This window comes from Schistocerca gregaria, chromosome 3 (assembly GCF_023897955.1).
Source record: "Schistocerca gregaria isolate iqSchGreg1 chromosome 3, iqSchGreg1.2, whole genome shotgun sequence".
In the NCBI taxonomy this organism is placed as follows: domain Eukaryota; kingdom Metazoa; phylum Arthropoda; class Insecta; order Orthoptera; family Acrididae; genus Schistocerca; species Schistocerca gregaria.
Genome location: NC_064922.1, coordinates 723,169,001 through 723,185,149, shown reverse-complemented (window position 1 = coordinate 723,185,149; position 16,149 = coordinate 723,169,001).

The following is a 16,149-nucleotide window of genomic DNA, read 5'->3' as shown; positions in this document are numbered from 1 at the left end:
CCAAGGTCAAAATCCAATCTTACCTCTCTGATCAGGGTGTCATTGCTGTCCATTGGGTGATGTAAAATTTCGATTCCTCCTTAGTGCCCATTTACACTCTTTTTCTCACCTTTGATAAAGTAGTTCTTCTGTCCAAGATCAAAGCAGGCTATGAAATTCTCACAGTCCGACTATATATACCAAACCTGATGCACTGCTACCAGTGGCATTGTTTCAACCACACTAGAACGTCTTGTCAACACCCAGCCAAATGTGTAACCTTCGGTAGAGACGCACATGAGGGCGATTGTCCATCTCCTTCTCCTTGCTGTATCAACAGCAATGGCGGCCACGCCTTCTCCTCTCGGGAGTGTCTCATGTATCTTGATGAGTAGCCTGCCCAGGAGATTCAGGTAAAGGAAAAAGTGCCTTACCCAGCCGCATACAAGTTATTGGCTAGTTGCACACCCTGAATTCTCCCGTGTGACAGTTACAGTTCTGTTCTTGTTACCTATCGATCCACGAAGGACATGGCCACACAGACATGCGACCTCAAATTCATTTCTGAGTTTGTGAAATCGTCCAGTGTCAAGGTAGCATCGCCATTCTCTCCCCCCCCCCCCCCCCCACCTGTTCAACAAGCCATCATCAAACTCTCAAGGGACGAAGCTACCAGCTACACAAACAGTAGGCCGGAAAGTACTCCCGTGAAGACTTCCATGGTCCTCCAGCCAAACACCTCCTGAGTCTTTCTCTACTAACCGGAAAGACTCGAAGAAGTCCAACAAATGCAAACGGTCTTTTCCTTCGCCAACTCAAAGATCCTCTTCAATGGTGTTGCCATGTGATACCTTAGCCTGGACGGTCACCTTGTCACTGGTGCACACTACCAACCGCTTTTCTTTGTTGGCCTCCCCGGAACAACAGCACAAGAAAGCCGATGCTTCTGTGGAGCTCTAGGAGCAGGATCCTCCTGCTTCTGTGCCCTGTATGAGCGGCTCTACGCAGGCTGTCCCTCGGCAGCCGCCAAGGTGACAACCGCTTCGCTTCTTCGTCATCATGACTCTCCTCCAATCGAACGTTTGGGGCCTTTGGTCCCACAAAGAGGATTTATGGCTGTTTTTAGCATCACAGCATCCCCTTATGCTCTGACTTCAAGAAACAAACTTGAGTTCTCATGACCGCTTTGAGTTATCACATTTCTTCCCAGTTCGCAGTTCGTTTTGACCTTCCCCCTGAGATCGGCATTCCATCTCATGGGGGCGTCGTACTGCTCATATGGGATGATGTTCATAGTCAACCCATCTCCCTGACTACCCATCTTCAAGCTGTTGCAGTTCGCCTTTTCCTTCCCCACCTGACTTTTTCCCCTCTGTACCATTTATGCCCCTTCATCATTTGATGTCACCACAGCAGACTTCCTTCAGCTTACGGGGCAGCTACCTCCCCCATTTTTGCTACTTCGTGACTTCAATGCTCATCATCCCCTTTGGGGTTCTCCCAGGACCTGCCAGAGAGGTGCCCTATTGGCTGATCTTCTTAATCAGCTCAACCTCTTCTTCTTTGACACTGGAGCAACGGCCTTCCTTTCCGACACCATGCTCTCCTATTCCCATTTTTACCTATCCTTCTGCATTTCCCACCTTTCCCATCGTCTTGAGTGTTCCGTTCTTTCTGATACCTACTCGAGCGACCATTTCCTGAGTGCTCTCCATGTGCTGACTCGTATCCCAGCTGCACACACACTCTGATGGCAGCTTACTAAGGCTGAATGGCGGCTGTACTCCTCCTTGGCGACCTTCGAAGAACAAGATTTCCCCAGTTGTGATGATCAGGTGGAATACCTCACAGCTGTTGTTCTTACTGCTGCAGAACGTTCCGTTCCTCGCACTTCCTCTTTACGTACCAGAGCCTTGGTGGACTCAGGCATGCCACAACACAATTCTCGTGCGGAGATGTGCTCTCCGCGGTTTTAACCGCCATCTTACAATGGCTAACTGCACTCATTATAAACAGACACGTGCCAAGTGTCGTCGCATTCTTTGGGGTAGGAAAAAAGCTAGCTGGATTTCATTCACTAGTTCTTTTAACAGCTCTACCCTTCCTCTGTCACGTGGGCGAAGCTGCGACGGATCTCTGGGAACTAGATCCATTACCAAAATTCCGACCTGACAGTAGCAGACGATGTCATTGTGGAATCTATTGCTATCGCCAACACCTTGGGCGGCCATTTTGCGGAGATTTCGGGCTCTTCCCACTATCACCCTGCCTTCCTCCGTCGGAAACGAGCGGAGGAGGCTTGGGCGATACCCTTCTCTTCTCATAATCGTGAGTGCTACAATGCTGCCTTTACTATGAGGGAGTTAGATCATGCTCTCATTTCATCCCGATCCTTCGCCCCAGTGCCAGACGCTGTCCACATTCAGATGTTGCAGCACCTGTCTCTTGCGAGTAAGCACTTTCTGCTTAATACATACCACCGCATCTGGGCAGAAGGCACATTTTCTGGACGTTGGCGTGAAGTCACCGCCATACCCATACCTAAGCCCTGGGAGGACAAAAATCTTGATTCTAGCTACCGGCCCATCTCTCTCACCAGCTGTGTTTCCAATGTGATGGAACATATGATTCATGCACGGCTGGTATGGTGGTTCGAGTCTCGCAACTTTATTAACGACTGCACAATGTGGATTTATAGCGCACCATTATGCAGTTGACCATATCGTTACTTTGTCTACCTGCATCATTGTGACATGAAATTTACAATCCTCAAACCAGTCACAAAGAGCAATCACAGGAAAACGCAAACACAGGCCTGTAGTTCACAAAGACTTACACATATCCCCAAAAACAGTTGTACAAAATCTTTTACAACACCGGTCTTCCAATAGCCGCCAATAACAAATGTAATCTTATACAGTCTCTAAAAGAGTATATGAAATGAAACAAGTTAAGTGAAGATCCTTCCTTTTAACTAAATAACAAGTAGTCCCAAACAAATATAAATGACAAGCATAACTGCCCAAAAGTTAAACAGGAATTTACCAGGACTAGATCCCCATTGGAAGAACAAACAACAGTACAGAATATTAAATAATAAAATTTTAAGTAAAGAAGCAAATTCTCCAACTGGAATCTTAGACCAATAAACAGATCATAGAACAAAGGAATCTCACCAGTTATGTAATGACTTATTCCATTGAACTCACTCGTGAAATCCCTTTCAAGTACAACAACATTTTTTAGGCAGAAAAGTAAGTTATCTTAATAGTCAATTTAAGTTCTACGTAAAAGGGGGCACAACCCAACGGATGACCCACTCCATCCTAATTCAACGGCGTCCGAACATATTTCGTGCAAGGCGCGTCCCCTGTATTGGTCAATCCAGAGCTGATTGTGCCAGCTACTCGTAATACACAGTAACATATAAAGAAAGAGAAAAAAGTACAGATGACTAAACCAGAGGACACAATACAAACCCTCTTATTACTGAGTTGTTCTCCCCCTTTAATTTTAAAGCCTTAACACATGCAAGACCTAAAATAAATAGCATGTAAATTATTCACCTTTTATAGCTCATAATTCTTTACTCTTACAGGCAGACCCCAATAACAAGGATAAAGTCTGGAGACGTTAATGGCCTGGCGAATTTGGAGCATAAAAACCCATATTACAAGACACCAAAGTCACGCCGCCCGGGGAGGTCTGGCGGTTCTAGGCGCTAGAGTCTGGAACCGCGCGACCGCTACGGTCGCAGGTTCGAATCCTGCCTCGGGCATGGATGTGTGTGATGTCCTTAGGTTAGTTAGGTTTAAGTAGTTCTAAGTTCTAGGGGACTGATGACCTCAGCAGTTAAGTCCCATAGTGCTCAGAGCCATTTTTGAACCAAAGTCACGGCCCCTTCAAACGGACACCACAGAATAAATCATAAGATACTCAAGTAACGTCACAGCCACTCTGTCTTAACATTAAACATGGCCTGCGCACTCTCCTAGAATGACTCATGCAGCCTTCACACTACTCACGCTTAGTGCTTCTGTCACTGAGCAGTGTTTTACACTCTTAACACCACTACTCAATCTATACCGGAACCAAGAGCGAATTCCTTATTCCAGCCACAATGGGGATAATTACATACAAATCACTGTTTCCGGCTGTGAACACAAATTACGATCAGATTGATCTCAGAACACAACTTCAAAGAAACAGAAGATGCCCACCGTTAGCAGCAGCAAACGACGAGAATACACATAGCATACACAGACATCCAGCATCTGGTGCATTGGAGGCCATCGCCACCAGCCCGCTGCCGACACACCTCGCAAATCATAACACAGCGCTGCGAGCAACCAACGCTCCTCTGTAACGGTCACTCAAAGCTCGCCAACACAACTTATGCCCTAGCAACGGGCTAGAAGAATCACTAGGGCCCAGGAGCGGAAAACCAAGAGAGCCATAGCCGGGAGTGCCGCGGTTAAATAGCGGCGAGAAGAGGAAAACCACAGAGAATACGCGCGTGCCAGACGAACGGGATTACTGTCTCTACTGAATAAGAGAATCACTGGCGCCAGCGACTCTCCCCCCCCCCCCTCCCCATAGCTGTCATGAATGGTTTTTTGCGTAAATACCAAACTGTGGTCATGTTTCTCTATTTGGACAAGGCCTATGAAACCTTCTGGAGAACTGGTATCCTCTGTACTCTTTACACGTGGGCTTCTGTGGCCACTTTACCTGTTTCCTACCAGAATTTTTAAAAGATCGAGTTTTCAAGGTGCGTGTGGGTTCTGCCTTGTCAGACACCTTTATCCAGGAAACCGGTGTGCCTCAGGGTTCCTTCCTGAGAGTCGTCCCCTTTGCTTTCGCCATTAACCATATAATGGCCTGTATCCCACTGGGCATCTCCGTTTCCCTGTTTGTTGACGATTTTTCCATCTATTGCAGTTGTTCACGGACCTGTCTCACTGAACGGCGTCCTCAGCAGTGTCTTGATCGTCTTTACTCCTGGAGGATCGACAGTGCTTTCGTTTTTCCACTGACAAACGTCTGTATGAATTTCTGGCTGAGCAATTGGTGCCTCCCACCATCTTTACATCTTAGGCCTGTTGCTCTTCCATCCATTGAAACAACAAAATTCCCCGGCCTCATGCTCGACAGGAAACTCTCTTGATCCTCCCATCCATGTGTCTTACTAGGTAGCCCACTGTACGTGATCGGCTTCCGACACACTGCCCAATATTTACAGCCGAGCTCTTCGCCCTGTATCAGGCTACGGAGTACATTCGGCGACACAGACTTTTCAATCGAGTTTTCTGCTCAGACTTTCACAGGGCCCTTCAAAGTCTATGTGTGCTGTACATTGCCCGTCCGTTAGTGCAACGGGTACAGGAAAGCTGTCACTTGCTCGCTCTTGCCGGAGCCACTGTGTAGTTTATGTGGGATACTGGTTATGTCAGTCTGCCACGAAACGAGGCTGCTGGCGCTCCTGCCAAGGGTGCAATCCTTGTACACCAGCCCCCTAGTTCCTCTGTTGCCTCCAATGACGTCTGTGTTGCCATCCGTCAGGAGGTGGTGTCCTTTTGGCATCGTCATTTCTCCTTCCTTCATGGGAATAATTTCTGGATCATTAACCCTCTCCCAGCGGCTTGGACGACCTCCTCTCGGCGCTCCCGTTTCACTATGACGTCTTTTGTAGCTCTTTCTTCATGTCTCTGTTTTTAGTTGTCTTCTCTTATGTAAAGTGGGATTGACTTTGTGTTTTATTGTTTTGACTTGGGCGCTTATGGCCCCAGTTGTTTTTGCGCCCCAAAACAAAAGAAACGAAGTCTGGAAACAGAGTGTCTGGTAAACTATGGTATTCTTAATAAAAATTTATTGTTCAAATTGGAAGGCAGTGAGAGTTGTCAACAAGCCCCAACAAGATGCAACTTCTCTATGAGTTCCTAATAACAATTTGTTGTTACAAGAAGATGTGGTTCTAAACTGTGTCACTGAAATTTATGGTGAGAAGGCACATCTTCCCACAGCTCTCATTACCATGTAGGGTATCATGAGAAACTTTTCTGTCACTGTCAGGCAAGTCTGTTACTTGACACATGGTGAGTGTTAGTGGAGGGAGCGCAGTGGCTGAGTGTTAATTCGTTAATGAGGGAGGTGCTGGAAGAATTGCCGCTACACCACCCTCCCCTGCAAGATGCCACAGTCTGACGGAAAGTGTAACAGTCACAAATGAAGGGTCTGGCAACCTCTACAAGCCGTGAGAAAACGTAAGTACTTGATGCAGGCTGTGGAGATGGTCACCCTCGTCATCAGCCTACTGGCGTGGGCGGAGTGCACTCCAAACACTGGCCAGTGACACATGGAGCACATTATGGCCTGGAGGCAGTTGCATTCGCTATCCACTGTATTTGATATCAACAAAAGCATCATAACTGATTCTAGTCCACAAGAACCGACAGTGGAATATACGAGAGCTGTCAGCGATGTGATCTGTGGTGCAGGTGTTCTGTGGCTAGAGTGATTGTAGGTGTTGTGTAAAGACCCTTGTTTTGGGCTATTTTGCACTCTAAACTTGGAGTAAGCAAGCCTATGTGAACAGGACTGAATTAAATGAAACCTGTGCATACACACAGTGTGTGCTTATTGGGTAGCAGAAGTGTACTTCGTTTTTGGTAGATGTTGTTGCTGTTGTGGTCTTCATTCCTGAGACTGGTTTGTTGCAGATCTCCATGCTATTCTATCCTTTGCAAGCTTCTTCAGCTGCCAGTACCTACTGCAAACTACATCCTTCTGAATCTGTTTAGTGTATTCATCTCTTGGCCTCCCTTTACGATTTTTACCCTCTACGCTGCCCTGCAATACTAAATTGGTGATCCCTTGATGCCTCAAAATATGCCCCGCCAACCGATCCCTTCTCCCAATCAAGTTGTGCCAAAAATTTCTCTTCTCTCCAGTTTTATTCAATACCTCCTCATTAGATATGTGATCTACCCATCTGATCTTCAACATTCTTCTGTAGCACCACATTTCGAAAGCTTCAATCCTCTTCTTGTCCAAACTATTTATTGTCCATGTTTCACTTCCATACATGGCTACAGTCCATACAAATACTTTCAGAAACATCTACCTGACACTTAAACCTTTACTCGATGTTAACAAACTTCTCTTCTTCAGAAACATTTTCCTTGCCATTGCCAGTCTACATTTTATATCCTCTCTACTTCGACCATCATCAGATATTTTGCTCCCCGAATAGCAAAACTCATTTACTACTTTAAGCCTCTCATTTCCTAACCTAATCCCCGCAGCATCACCCGATTTAATTCGACTACATTCCATTATCCTCGTTTTGCTTCTGTTGATGTTCTTCTTATATCCTCCTTTCAAGACACTGTCCATTCCGTTCAGCTGTTCTTCCATGTCCTTTGCTGTCTCTGACAGAATTACAATTTTCGTAGATACTGTAGTGAAATTATTTTGTGTCATCTGATACCATGAAAATTACCCGTTCTCTCTCTCTGACATCGGACATGAAATGACGAGCAGATGACTAATGAGATTGCCTCACGTAAGGAGCCAACAATTAATTGATGTCAACAATTAAGTGAAATCAAACACAAAGGGTACGAAATTAAGGTGTTCATATATGAATGTAAAAGATTACTTGCACGGTCAAAATATGAAAAGGAATGTGTTTATTTTCGTGCTGTTTACACAAACCAAAACAAAACTATAAATCTCAGGGCCAATTTGAGTGGGCGTGGACACGAGTTAGTTATTAAGGGGAAGGAGGAGGGGACGAATCATCTCACCATTATTCGTTATCGTTCTTCGTGTAGTGCTGTCGGCGGCAGGTGCTGAGTCGGTTCGGCGCGTCGCCTCGGATCCGTGTGGCGAGTTCCGGCTGCCTTTATCAGCAATCGCGGCTTTGCGGCGGAGCCGAAGTACGATCTGCGTGTCATCTGCGCGTTATAGGTTGCGTGGCCGAAGCTGTGCTATCACGGTGTCGGATGGCGAATCTTGACGATGGGTAGAAGAGCGCCCATGTCCTCTCGCTTCCGCGATGTCTCCACGACCCCCTTCTCTCAGCTCAACTCCTCTTCGAAATATTATTCCTTTCGGCTTTGTCATTGGTGGACGAAATTTTCAATGAAGCTTTATGACAGATCGCCGTTTCATCGCCACGCCTCTCTGTGCGGGGTAGAAATATTGTATCTGTCGTGAGCTGGCGTGTGCCTCGTGAAATGGCATCTTTCTCACGATTTCACGTTCTTTAAGATGTTTTCCTGCATGCCAAGTCTATTGGGAGAGCAGCTACACAACATCTCTTTATAACCGCTCTCTCTGCATGAGGCCTGGACAGACTCATGCATGGGCTCCGTCTGAAAACCTGCCGGCGTCCGTGATGCGTAAGGAATGTAATCACTGTCGTGGAAAATACGTTCTTAAGAATGCTGGCTTGTTTCACACGCCCCCCTGCGCCAATTCCCCGCGCTTTTTGCATGCTCCTCCCTGTGTCCCTGGGATGCTGGAATTGTCAGCAAATCCCTGCTTTCTAAGGCAGGTAAAATGACTGCCTCCCGGCTTTCGCGCGTGCATTCTTGGTGTTTCGTCATAATGGCTGAAGATATTCATTTATTCTCGGTACGATTTTCGTTGTCAGACAGGCCCTCCGCATTGTGTCCCTCCTTGGGCTGGGTGTGGGTGTCCGTCCCGGCTTCCCGTTGTGTCGTTGCAGATTGATTGCTCTCTCCGGGCGCTCGCCCTAGGGTCGCTGGCTAGGCCACTCGCGGCGCGTTGGCGAAAGTGGCCGCAGTCGGACGTATTACAATACATACTCCCTAAATAAAACTAGTGGGCTATCTACTATATTGACTGCACACAATTCCCCTACGGCACTGCGTAGTATGCTACAGTCTTGGCGTGCATCCGTGCGTCGCTGCGGTCCGGTCCCAGGTCGACGGGCACGTGCACCTTCCGCCGACCACTGGCGACAACATCGATGTACTGTGGAGACCTCACGCCCCACGTGTTGAGCAATTCGACGGTACGTCCACCCGGCCTCCCGCATGCCCACTATACGCCCTCGCTCAAAGTCCGTCAACTGCACATACGGTTCACGTCCACGCTGTCGCGGCATGCTACCAGTGTTAAAGACTGCGATGGAGCTCCGTATGCCACGGCAAACTGGCTGACACTGACGGCGGCGGTGCACAAATGCTGCGCAGTTAGCGCCATTCGACGGCCAACACCGCGGTTCCTGGTGTGTCCGCTACGCCGTGCGTGTGATCATTGCTTGTACAGCCCTCTCGCAGTGTCCGGAGCAAGTATGGTGGGTCTGACACACCGGTGTCAATGTGTTCTTTATTCCATTTCCAGGAGTGTATTTTCCACAACCAGCCAATTGCCTGAAAAGGGGATGTGGGGGGGGGGGAGAATAGGGAGGAGCTGACCTTGAATGTGACAGGTAACTAATCCAATTTAAACGCCATAAATTGTGCTCATATTCCCAGTGCTCCATCATTGTCAACGTTTTCACATTTCTATTCTCTCTTAATGTAAGTGACAACTTCTTTTTCAACTTCACTTTTAAGAGTGATTATGCTGCCTAAATAATTATAACTACTAACACAAGACCATTGCTCAACATAGGGAAAGCAAAACGAAACTAGAGGTGCATGCCTTGGTTCTATGATGATTCCACAGGTAGCTGCAAACTAAACAAGACAACAGTTAAACGAGTTCCACACATGCATGTGATTCATCAGATTGTTCGAGAATTTCGAGCGATTTGCAATTTGCCCACACATGTGAGATCTGTGCCCAGATCGAGTGACCTAGAGAAGATGGACGCTGTGACCATCGATCATATGAGGAGTGCTAGACTTCTCGTAGTTCATTATGTTTTAAATGTGTGAAAAAGCAAAGTTTACGTTTCTCAATCGCAGATGCTCCCTGAAAAATAAATAAATAAAGTAAATATTTGTCTTAGAGGAAAGCATTGTTACAGTACGAAAGTTTTGGAGAAAGTCACTACTTTAACCTTTTATCATAACAATAGAATAACATGCTTGTACCTGAGGGCCTTCTGGATAGGTGTTGCTATAATTACGAAGAAAAGATATAAGGTCCTCAGTTACTAGTGTCTGTTCGGAGCAGTCATCATTGCTAGGGTGTATTTTCTTATGGGTCCATGTACTGTACGCAGCCTCAGCATATTCTCCATTGACAAAATGATTGTGCTCAGATCAGTTATCAATTGTTGTACATGAAGCGTTATTGTCAAATAGTTATTGTCAAATGGCGTTAAAATGTATGTGCTTTCTGCAAACCGACGTTCCAAAAATAACCTATTTATTTATAACAAGTATCTTCCTTCCATTAAGCCCACACCTGCTACAATAGTACAAGTTTATATGCCAACTAGCTCTGCAGATGATGAATAAATTATTCAGGCAATGAAGGGAGACGAAAATTTAATAGTCGTGGGTGACTGGAATTCGAGAGTAGCAAAAGGGAGAGAAGGAAACATAGTAGGTGAATATGGATTGGGGGAAAGAAATGAAAGAGGAAGCCGTCTGGTAGAATTTTGCACAGAGCACAACTTAATCATAGCTATCACTTGGTTCAAGAATCATAAAAGAATGTTGTACACATGGAAGAACCCTGGAAATACTAGAAGGTATCAGAAAGATTATATAATAGTAAGACAGAAATTTAGGAACCAGGTATTAAATTGTAAGACATTTACATGGGCAGATGTGGACTCTGACCACAATCTATTGGTTATGAGCTGTAGATTAAAACTGAAGAAACTGCAAAAAGGTGGGAATTTAAGGAGATGGGATCTGGACAAACTGATTAAACCAGAGGTTGTACAGAGTTTACGGGAGAGCATAAGGGAACAATTGTCACAAATGGGGGGAAGAAATACAATAGCAGAAGAATGGGTAGCTCTGAAGGATGAAGTAGTGAAGGCAGCAGAGGACCAACTAGGTAAAAGACGAGGGCTAGTAGAAATCCTTGGGCACAGAAGAAATATTGAATTTAATTGATGAAAGGAGAAAATATAAAAATGCAGTAAATGAAGCAGGCAAAAAGGAATACAAACGTCTCAAAAATGAGATCGACAGGAAGTGCAAAATGGCTAAGCAGGGATGACTAGAGGACAAATATAAGGATGTACAGGCTTATCTCACTAGGGGTAAGGTAGATACTACCTACAGAAAAATGAAAGAGACCTTTGGAGAAAAGAGAACCACTTGTATGAATATCAAGAGCTCAGATGGAAACCCAGTTCTAAGCGAAGAAGGGAAAGCAGAAAGGTGGAAGGAATATATAGAGGGTCTATACAACGGCGACGTATTTGAGGACAATATTCTGGAAATAGAAGAGATGGAAGATGAAGACGAAATTGGAGATACAATACTGCGTGAAGAGTTTGACAGAGCACTTAAAGACCTGAGTCGAAAAAAGGCCCCGGGAGTAGACAACATTCCATTAGAACTACTGACGGCCTTGGAAGAGGCAGTCCTTAGAAAACTCTACCATCTGGTGAGCAAGATGTATGAGATAGGCGAAATACCCTCAGACTTCAAGAAGAATATAATAATTCCCATCCCAAATTTCCAGGTGTTGACAGATGCGAAAATTACCGAACAATCAGTTTAATAAGCCACAGCTGCAAAATACTAACGCGAATTCTTTGCAGACGAATGGAAAAACTAGTAGAAGCCAACCTTAGGGAAAGATCAGTTTGGATTCCGTAGAAATATTGAACCACGTGAGCCAATACTGACCTTACGACTTACCTTACAAGAAAGATTAAGGAAAGGCAAACCTACGTTTCTAGCATTACTTGACTTAGAGAAAGCTTTTGACAATGTTGACTGGAATACTCTCTTTCAAATTCTAAAGGTGGCAGGGGTAAAATACAGGGAGCGAAAATCTATTTACAATTTGTACAGAAAGCAGATGGCAGTTATAAGAGTCGAGGGATATGAAAGGGAAGCAGCGGTTGGGAAGGGAGTGAGACACGGTTGTAGCCTCTCCCCGATGTAATTCAATATGTATATTGAGCAATCAGTAAAGGAAACAAAAGAAAAATTCGGAGTAGGTATTAAAATCTATGGAGAAGAAATAAAAACTTTGAGGTTTGCCGATGACATTGTAATTCTGTCAGAGACAGCAAAGGACTAGGAAGGGCAGTTGAATGGAATGGACAGTGTCTTGAAAGGAGGATGTAAGATGAACATCAACAAAAGCAAAACGAGGATAATGGAATGTAGTCTAATTAAGTCGGGTGGTGCTGAGGGAATTAGATTAGGAAATGAGACACTTAAAGTAGTAAAGGAGTTTTGCTATTTGGGGAGCAAATTAACTGATTATGGTCGAAGTAAAGAGGATATAAAATCTAGACTGGCAATGGCAAGAAAAGCGTTTCTGAAGAAGAGAAATTTGTTAACATCGAGTATAGATTTAGGTGTCAGGAAGACGTTTCTGAAAGTATTTGTATGGAGTGTTGCCATGTATGGAAGTGAAACATGGACGATAAATAGTTTGGACAAGAAGAGAATAGAATCTTTCGAAATGTGGTGCTACAGAAGAATGCTGAAGATCAGATGGGTAGATCACATAAGTAATGAGGAGGTACTGAATAGAATTGGGGAGAAAAGGAGTTTGTGGCACAACTTGACAAGAAGAAGGGACCGGTTGGTAGGACATGTTCTGAGGCATTAAGGGAAAACAAATTTAGCATTGGAGGGCAGTGTGGAGGGTAAAAATCAGAGAGGGAGACCAAGAGATGAATACACTAAGTAGATTCAGATGGACGTAGGTTGCAGTAGGTTCTGGGAGATGAAGAAGCTTGAACAGGATAGAGTAGCATGGAGAGCTGCGTCAAACCAGTTTCAGGACTGAAGACCACAACAACAACATCTTCCTTCCAAATGAAGCTGCTGCTGTTGCCATGTGAAGTTGCCACTTAATGGTAGTTTACAGGCAACGGAAGGATGGGTAGGATGGAAGGAGAAATATCTTATAGAACTGAATTGAATGCTTATATACGGAGAGTGAAGTTAAAACGAGACAGATGGAAAATAAGTATGTAAACTGTCTATTGTGTCAAAAGTAATTATCCCACTGTGAGACAAGATGGTTAATGCCTTCACTGGAAAAAAAGTTTTCGGCTACCTGTGGGACCATCATAGTACCCAGGCGTGCACCTCTATGTCCAGAGCAAGTCTACAGCCATGAATACCTCTTTTCAGTATTCCAAAACTATGGAAATCGCACGGGGAGAGATCGCAATTGTATCGAGGATGCGCAAGGGCTTCCCAGAGAAACGTCTGGACCGTAGTCGAAACAACAGTGGCGACAGATATGCGGGCATTATCCTACAGCAGAATGATGCCGTCCGTCAACCCGGAGCTCACTCACTTTCTGGAACATGACGTCACAGTTAATGCACAGCGGTACATAGACACTTTGCAAAAACTGAATCGTATCGTCAAGTCCACACGCCCATGAATGATGATGGACGGCATCAATTAGTTGCATACATATACATACATATGTTTATCCTTGTATCATAGATCATGAATACAACATTTCGTAATGATGTGGAATGTGTCACTTTAACATGTTTTTACACAAATTATTAATTAATTAATTAATTAATTTACGGTTACTACTTCATATCTAAGAATTCATCTATTGAGTAGAAGGAGTTACCGTTCAGAAATTCTTTTAATTTGCTTTTAAATGTTGGTTGGATATTGTAATGGTACTTGAATTACGTAACCATTACGGCACCTCACCTCAACCTCTCAATACCAGCAGTATTCTACTGTGTTTCTGTAAAATAGTTAACATATTTCAGTGACAACATTCAGATCTGATTTCATTAATGTAGAGGTACTTCGATACATCGATGTGTATATATTGTAATGGTATTATATTATGTGTAGTCCTTCTTTTGTCACTATGATCATTGACGTACTTGTAACTCTGATTTTTGGGTGCGTAAGCGGTTATTAGAGAGTCAAGCTTTGGTCGTCATGTTAAAAAGACGCAAATTGTAGTCAGTTTATGAAATGTGAACTTTAACAGTGAGGAATAATTGCTAGCCGTCTTTATTTGTGATGTTTGGCTGTTGCTTGCCACATGTACCCAAAAAAATGTTTTCTCTGCCTTCTGGTGATTACTGGTTGTGGTTGAATTTTTGGATGGAAATCGTAATTAAAATGGTACGGATGCAGGGATGAGGGCGGAGTAAGCGACTGAGCCCTTACTCAGCTGAAAATTTAGTAACTTATTTCACTCCAACAATTTACATAAGGCACACGCTGACAATACGAGCAGAGTCGATTACCAAGTTAAACATTCGTAAGGTAATTACTGACTTGTTAGAAGCGCAAATAAATAAATCAGATAGCATCAACATCAAAATAGTGTAAAGGCACCAAAAGGTAAAAACAATATAAACACCCAATTTTTTAAAGCTAGTAAATAATTCAGGCACTGTACATATCAAAGGCGTTTTAAAAACAGCAACAAATAAAACAGACAACATAAACATAAAATTTCCATCCTGGAAAACTTCTTTCAGACACTGTTATAAGCATATTTGCATCCAGGCCAAGTCCCAACAGGTTGTCCTACCAGATAAAACTAGATACAGTAGAACAACTAGCTTTTAGAGCTCTGAAACAGAAAACTAAACAATATTCCTCTACAAGCAATAACATCTTAAAATAATTACAGATAATTTGAGACAAGGTATCATGCAGAGAGTTGAACAAGATACCACCAGGGAAAATTAACTGAGAGGAGCATACAAATTACCATTAGCTCACCATTTAGAAACTGAAAATAGAAGAAATATATAAATCTAATTATTGTATTTCATTGCTTGGGATCTGATTTCTTAACATCAAATACAGAACCAACCTGCGGCTACACGTAAGTGATGAGCTAGCTGATCACGCAAAAATTCTGTCAAATTTTTACCCACGCAAGTAATATATTGGCTCACTTAGCTACAACTAAGGTCCACTGTGAAGTAAATCGCCCAACTGAAGCTCAATGTTAAATTCCATCACATGCTGGTAATGACTGTTGCAACGATCTCACGGCAGGTACATCTTGGTAAACTACCTTCGTGTCCCGATCAGAAACCGGATCCACCACATGGAAATATTACAGACCAGCAATAGAAGGGTTCGAAGTAACTGAAGACTTTATACTTGGCTACCAGACATGTAGCTAGCTCCAAACCGGAAAACTTAACGTCTTTCCAAGTTGGCGACCGTTATTAAGTGTGGGCAGGGTTGATGCACTCGCCGCTGCCAGAAGACTTGTGGCCAGTAACCTGCCAAAAACGCATCCTCAGTTCCGCAGGTGCACACCGTGCCAAAAGCGACGATTACAGAAACCTCTCCCGACGCGACAAGGAAAATTCCGACACCACAGATGAGACACCGAAGCTGGCTCACAGGACATGTCCGAAAGAACAGATACCATATTCATATAGTTAAGGCTAACCGGCTATTCTTCTACTTCTGTGCTGGATGCACACACATTGCCCGAACTCTTACGGGACTTGGTAAGATTGTTTGCCCCGATTAATGAGTTTAATGGGCAGTGTGGACATTAAGTTGGGAATGTGGGTCTCACGGTGAGCGTGCAGGGGATAAATCCCTGCAGTCGCTCTATCATCTGTGCCCTCGGTGGCTCAGATGGATAGAGCGTCTGTGATGTAAGCAAGAGAACCCGGTTCGTGTCCCACTCCGGACACACATTTTCAACTTTCCCCTATGATGTATGTCAAAGCCTGTCGACAGCTTAGCGTCTTCATTTCATTATCATTTAATGCGTGTTAAGTGATTGGTTTATAAGAATCTAGAAACCCTGCTCGGCTTCGCGCCGGTAGCGTTAAGTATCTACGGCCAGAAGATGCCACTGGACTAGTATATTCTGTTTGGGGCCATTAATAAAATTCAGAGAACATTAAGTGAGTATCGTCACTTTCATCTAACTTACGCAATGTAAGCGGAGCGCACCAGGAAAGTTGTCTCGAGGCACGAATGTTATCTTAAGGCAATGATGCGACACATCGTGAAGTAAGCAATAAATTTACATCCAATGTAAAAATTGTACGCTAGTCATGGGTGT